Source organism: Palaemon carinicauda, chromosome 41 (assembly GCF_036898095.1).
Source record: "Palaemon carinicauda isolate YSFRI2023 chromosome 41, ASM3689809v2, whole genome shotgun sequence".
Taxonomy (NCBI): Eukaryota; Metazoa; Arthropoda; class Malacostraca; order Decapoda; family Palaemonidae; genus Palaemon; species Palaemon carinicauda.
In genome coordinates this window covers 20,234,036-20,240,635 of record NC_090765.1, presented here as the reverse complement: position 1 = coordinate 20,240,635, position 6,600 = coordinate 20,234,036, and the positions used below count along the sequence as shown (strand labels likewise).

At 36.1% G+C, this 6,600-nt stretch overlaps 1 pseudogene; it reads left to right on the top strand.

Annotated features, from left to right (window-relative positions):
* The first annotated feature begins 474 nt into the window (after positions 1-474).
* The window catches only part of LOC137632276 (alpha-amylase-like), a 23,881-nt pseudogene continuing 17,755 nt past the window's right edge, over positions 475-6,600 (top strand).

The window sequence follows — 6,600 nt, the reverse complement described above, 5'->3', positions numbered from 1 at the left end:
CAACGAGTGGCTAGTACCCTGCCCAACCTACTAGTAGTAATAATAATAGTAGTAGTAGTAGCAGCAGCAAAAACAGTAGTAATAAATGTAGTTTTAGTAATATATCTTATAAGCCCATCAATTGTTAGTTTCTATGGTTATATTTCATTGATTTCTATTGCATTTTACAAATGGAAAATAATCAAATAGAAATAAAATGCATATCTAATGAATTAGGAAATTATTTAATATAATAATAATAACCACAACAAAAACCATATTTTTATAATAACAGTTCACGGAAAGTATCATTAACAGATATAGACAAAAATAACTTATATTTATACCTCATTATGAGAACGTACAAGTGTTGTCAAGGGAGAGTTAACATGTCGCTAAAGATATATATTTTTTGTTTAACTGATAAACATCTGCATGTGTAGGTATCATTTCCTTTTGTTATGTCGTTTTATAAGAGCGAAGTTATATATAGAACGAATTGTTTTCATAATGTACCACACCACCGCAGACATGGGGTCGCTTACAATCCTAAGGTAAATGTGTAAATATATATATATAATATATATATATATATATATATATATATATATATATATATATATATATATATATATATATATATCCTTTTCTGAATGGAAATACCTTAACATAGTACAAGGGGGTTTGCATATATATATATATATATATATATATATATATATATATATATATATATATATACATATATATATATATATATATATATATATATATATATGTATGTATGTATGTATGTATATATATGATCATGGCGATATGCAAACCCCTTTTACCATGTTTAGGTATTTCCATTCAGAATGGGGTATATGTATATATATATATATATATATATATATATATATATATATATATATATATATATATATATATATATATATATATATATGAGAGAGAGAGAGAGAGAGACCTTCATTTCTAAACCAATCAGATTTAAAGACTGAGTAGTAAGTACTTTTTGTATTTTTAAATTGTGTTACTTTTGATATCTTTAATTGTGAATTTTGTGTGTTGGGTATTCTAAGATTGAGGGTAACGCCAGAAAATTGTATTTATTGCGGGGATATCGTGAAAGGGTTTGTGTATCGCCATGATCATCTAAGCTGTACTAGTCAGGGCCACCCATAATAGGTTGGTTTGATTTGAGCGATCAGACTGAAGTCTAGCATCATCACCAATCCTCAGTGGCCATCATGGTGATGAAAACTGGCCAAACCCCACACATGAACAGGGATATGTCTGAGGCCTTTGTCCTGCAGTGGACTAGAAACTGCTGCATTTGTTGTTGCATGAACAAGAATAGATTTACTAAGCCTAACCAATCGCTTTGGAGAGTGAAATCTGGAATAGATATTTTTGCGTCTATTGAAAGAATAGTTCAAGGGAACGGCAGTTATATTCAACTTTAAAGGTTTCATTCGATTTCCACATAGTCTGTGTCATTTACATTCAACATTAAGAAGAAAAGGCCACTTTTCCACCCTTCTGGGTTAATTTTTTTTTCTTTTTTTTTTTTTAATGAATATATGAGGTGTGAATCAATTACAATTGTCTGTAAAGTTTCCAGTTTTTCCTAACTTCATTTATGTTTCTGTTCGCTAAGGTTTGTAGCCGTTGCCTCTGCTGTGATTGGATGCTCAGCACTGGAAGTGGGGCTAACGAAAAATCCAGCGTGCAATGGAAGGGACCGTCATAGTTCACCTTTTCGAGTGGAAATGGACAGATGTGGCTCTGGAATGCGAGAGGTTTTTAGCGGGAGCTGAATTCTGCGGTGTGCAGGTTAGTGAAACTGGACAGACGTAAAGGGGATTGTTCCGAAAATAACATCATATCCGTTACTGTCTCTCTTATCCTCTAACTGCTGAATTTAGACCTCCACAGCATTATTTGTTCATTGTACCTGAACAGAAACCTCCCCAACAGTATGACGAACCTAGCTGCCTATCATGCAGTCATTCTTGTGCTTCCTGAATAACAAGGGCTTTCATTTCCATTGTATTATGTTTATTGTTACGGAATATTTTCACGGCCGGATACCTTCCGTGCCACGAACCCTTACTATTTACCGGCCTCGGGACTAGCATAATATTTCCACATTGGCTCCAACAGATAACTCAAGCTTCTGCAGACACCCTGCTTCCTTTCTTAGTTTTCTTATTCCGTGACTTCTTCTCTCATCATGTCATCAGTCTTTATATTTACTCCCAGGTACTTATTTAAATCAACCCTTCCATTTTATTGTAACACTCATTTCTCCACATTTGTTTCCATTTCCCTTCATTCATCATCATCATCTCCTACGGCCTATTGACGCAAAGGGCCTTGGTTAGATTTCGCCAGTCGTCTCTATCTTGAGCTTTTAAATCAATACTTCACCATTTATCATCTACGTCACGCTTCATAGTCCTCAGCCATGTAGTCCTGTGCCTTCCAATTCTTCTTGTGCCTTGTGGAGCCCAGTTGAAAGTTTGGTGAACTAATCTCTCTTGGGGTCCTTGGGGAGGCCGAAGAGCATGCCCAAACCACCCTCCGTCTACCCCTCACTATGATCTCATCCACATACGGCATTCGAGTAATATCTCATAGTTTCATTTCTAATCCTGTCCTGCCATTTAACTCCCAATATTCTTCTGAGTGCTTTGATCTCAAATCTACAAAAATTTGTTGCATATTGTTTCCCTGGATTACCTTACCATTACTCACATTTTCATATTTGTTCAAACTCTCCTACCAGCTTCTTCGGCTATTCCTCCTTGTCTACAGTCACCACAGTAACGACTGCAAACATCAACCATTTCACATCCAATTCACATTTTTTTTTTAAATCTACAATTTGGCAATGATAGATAGGTAAATAAATCATAGAGTAAGCATACACATTAATTGGAACAGTAACTTTTTTTCTTTATTAAAAAAAAAATAAGAAAAATAGAAATCCATTACTAATTGAAATTGTTTTTTTTTTTTTCAAACGTTTTGCCATTCTTTTGGTCATGACTAAAAGTCCGTTTAACTCATACCTCAACGAATTCCCTCCTGAAGATATCCCCTCCAAATGAGCACGCCGTCATCACAGAGGACTACCCGTTCCCCTGGTGGCAGAGATATCAACCAGTCTCCTACAAACTGGAGTCAAGGTCTGGCACTGAAGAGGAGTTTGTTGACATGGTTCATAGATGCAATGCTGTTGGTGTAAGGTGAGATATTCTTGTTTATTTTGATTATTTGTTGTAAAAGTTGTTATTGTTAACATAAATAATGCTGTGGTAGTAAAATCATTGTTTGTGTGGGGTGAATGTAGTTCATTGTTAAATTGATTTCCTTTATGGGGAAAGTGTAATCTTGTTCTGAAATATGAAATGAAGTTAGTTTTACTTTTTACGAAATATTAGGATTTGGTGTTACCTTGCCAAAAGTTAAGCCATTAGAGAAGCAAACATTGGTAAGGTTACCTAAGGTTACGGTGTTCTATGGGGTGTGCAGGGTGGTGTAAGCCCCCCCCCCCCCCCCCCCTCGAGAAGCAAGTAGTTAAGGAAACAGCTCCTGGGTTAGGTTAGGTGGTGTTCTTATTTGTTTCTCTTTTAAAATGTTATAAAGTCTTACCTTTTAAAATTTTACACCCGGTCTGACCCAGCCAAATACAAAGGCTCTTATTTATGTCATTGCCTGCATTTTGTACTGTGTATTCAATTGCAGAATATTTGTGGACGCCGTCGTCAATCACATGGCAGGGTTAGGTCGACAGGGCTTTGGTTCAGGGGGGCACCGCTTTCAATTCCGACGACCGTGACTTCCCTGGAGTGCCCTACAAGGCGGAACATTTCACTCCGAGGGACATGTGCCCTTCGGGTAGTGGTAAGTTTATTTTACGAGATAGTTTGTCCCCTTTGAAGTTGGAACGGGTTCGCTCCACTCCCCCCCCCCCCCCTCTCTCTCTCTCTCTCTCTCTCCTCTCTCTCTCTCTCTCTCTCTCTCTCTCTCTCTCTCTCTCTCTCTCTCTCTCTCTCTCTCAGTTGATTTAAGTGATAAGTTATCCTAACATTTTGTTAATATCATTATTACAGATTTTTGTATTATTATTATTTTAATTATAATACCAAAATCAGAAAATAAGCTTTAAAATCAAATCCAATTTAACATATTATAAATTAATAATGTAATTAAAATTATCATCATAACAAGCAAATACTTCCCACGCCAACCACAGGCAGTGTTGATAACTATGGTGACCCGTACAACGTGCGTAACTGTTACCTCGTGGGACTGACGGACCTCTACGGCGCTACCGATCACGTACGTCAGTCCGTAGCGGACTATTTCAGCAAACTGGTGGATATTGGCGTGGCAGGCTTCAGGGTCGACGCTGCTAAACACATGTGGCCGGAGGTAAAAATTATTTTTATTAAAGAAAATTATAGGTTATCTGATATGGTTCTTTAGGTATAATGCTGTGTAGGTTTTAAGATTTACATATAACGATACTTAATATATAAAAACTGTATATTTAAATAAGGTAAAGTATGCATTGCATGCGGTTATTTAGACATTTGTTGAAGAAGGATATATTTTCTATCAGCTTCTATTAGCTTTTCTATTAACTAACTCATCTTATAATCAGAATTATACCACTATTTTATATTTAATTGAGGTAATAAAGCAGACAATGTATGCTGTATTATCTATACGTCTGATAATAAAGGATGTATTTGCTCTTATCCAGGTATTTAATTTAATCAATTTATAATCAAAATACCAATAACACAACAAAGGTGAAACCACCAAGTTAACAAGAAGCACATGTAAATTATGTATAGTTTAAGCTCAAAATATCAGATGATTTCCTTAAGAAACAAAGGCTATTTTGTGTTTCTTCAGGACCTGAAGGCCATTATGGATATGACCCATGACCTCAACCCCGAGCAAGGCTTCCCTGCAGGAACTAGGCCATTCTTTGCCCTTGAGGTCATTGATCGTAATGATGGGGCTGTCACTGTAAGGGATTACTATGGGTTGGGTAAGTTATCATTTTTATTATTATTATTATTATTATTTCTGAGAGAAATGTGTATAAAACTATATATTTATATATCCATATATATATAGATAGATAGACAGATAGATAGATAGATAGTTTTCTTTATCCTACATTTCTCTTATAAATAATTTATCTTGGTAAAGTTTTAATTAGTTTTATGTGATATATATACGCACACACATACACACATACTAACACACACACGCACATACATACACACACACTCACACACACACACACACACACACACACACATATATAATATATATATATATATATATATATATATATATATATATATATATATATATATATATATATATACACACACATACACACACACAACTTACAACTAGTTAAAACTTTAACAAGAGAAATTAAAACTAAGAGATGATATACGAATGCATTATTCCATACAACAATGATTAATCTATTTCGATAGGTCGCATAACCGAATTCAGGTACAGCCAGAAGATCGCTTGGGGCATCCAGGACCCATCTCAGCTGGCCGGTGTTTATGACCCCGGGTGGCTCATGGCAGATCCAGAGAAAGCTTTTGTTTTTGTCGATAATCATGACAACCAGCGTGGGCATGGCGGTGCTGGTAATGTTTAACTTGTGCCTTATATCTTGTGTATTGTTTTATTAAGTGTGGGAAAGTGTTTTATTTTTTTGGTAAGAGATATTTGATTCAACTGCCAACTCAATTACTCTATAAGAGAATATTCAGGAGAAACTTTACCCGAAGATCTATAAATTACATCTCAAATTGATCGTAGATTTTTTTTTTTTTTTTTTTTTTTTTTTTTTTTTTTAATGTGGCTATTTTTCCCCCCAGGTGATACTTTAACCCATAAATGGCCCCATGATTACCGTCTGGGCGTGGCATTCACCTTGGCTCAGCCTTACGGCTTCACTCGTATAATGTCCTCCTATTATTTCGGTGATGATTCGGATGCTGGACCTCCACATAACAGTGATTACAGGTGAGCTAAATCTCTCAGGGTTTTATGCTTCTGTTCTTTGTGTAGAAACAAACATATGAGTCTTGGTTCATTATAATCTTATGCGGAGGTACAATTGTGGTGGCCAATTGGAAACGTCCATGCCACACAATCTGTTAGACGGGGGTTCGAGACCGCTCAAGCTCGTTAGTTTCTAGTAGTGTCTGTAACCTCACCATCTTTGTGAGCAAGGGATGAGGCTTGTGGGGCAGCCAATAGGCCTCACCTGCCGAGTCATCAGCAGCCATAACCTGGCCCTCCCTGGTCCTAGCGTGAAGCGGGGTTTGGGTGCTGAATATATGTGTATACGTCTGTCTCCAGGTCATTGTCCTGTCCCTTGCTTCTTTCACGAGTGACCTTTAATCCAATTCTTTTTAGGAGTGATATAAAATAGTCATCTTGAAAAGAGCCAGATTATATGATTTAAGGGATACTAACGAAGATTATGTCTTTGATTTTGTTCTTGTGTTATGTAATTGATAATGAGAACAATTGGAAAGCGATGTAAAGAGAACATGGAGTAGA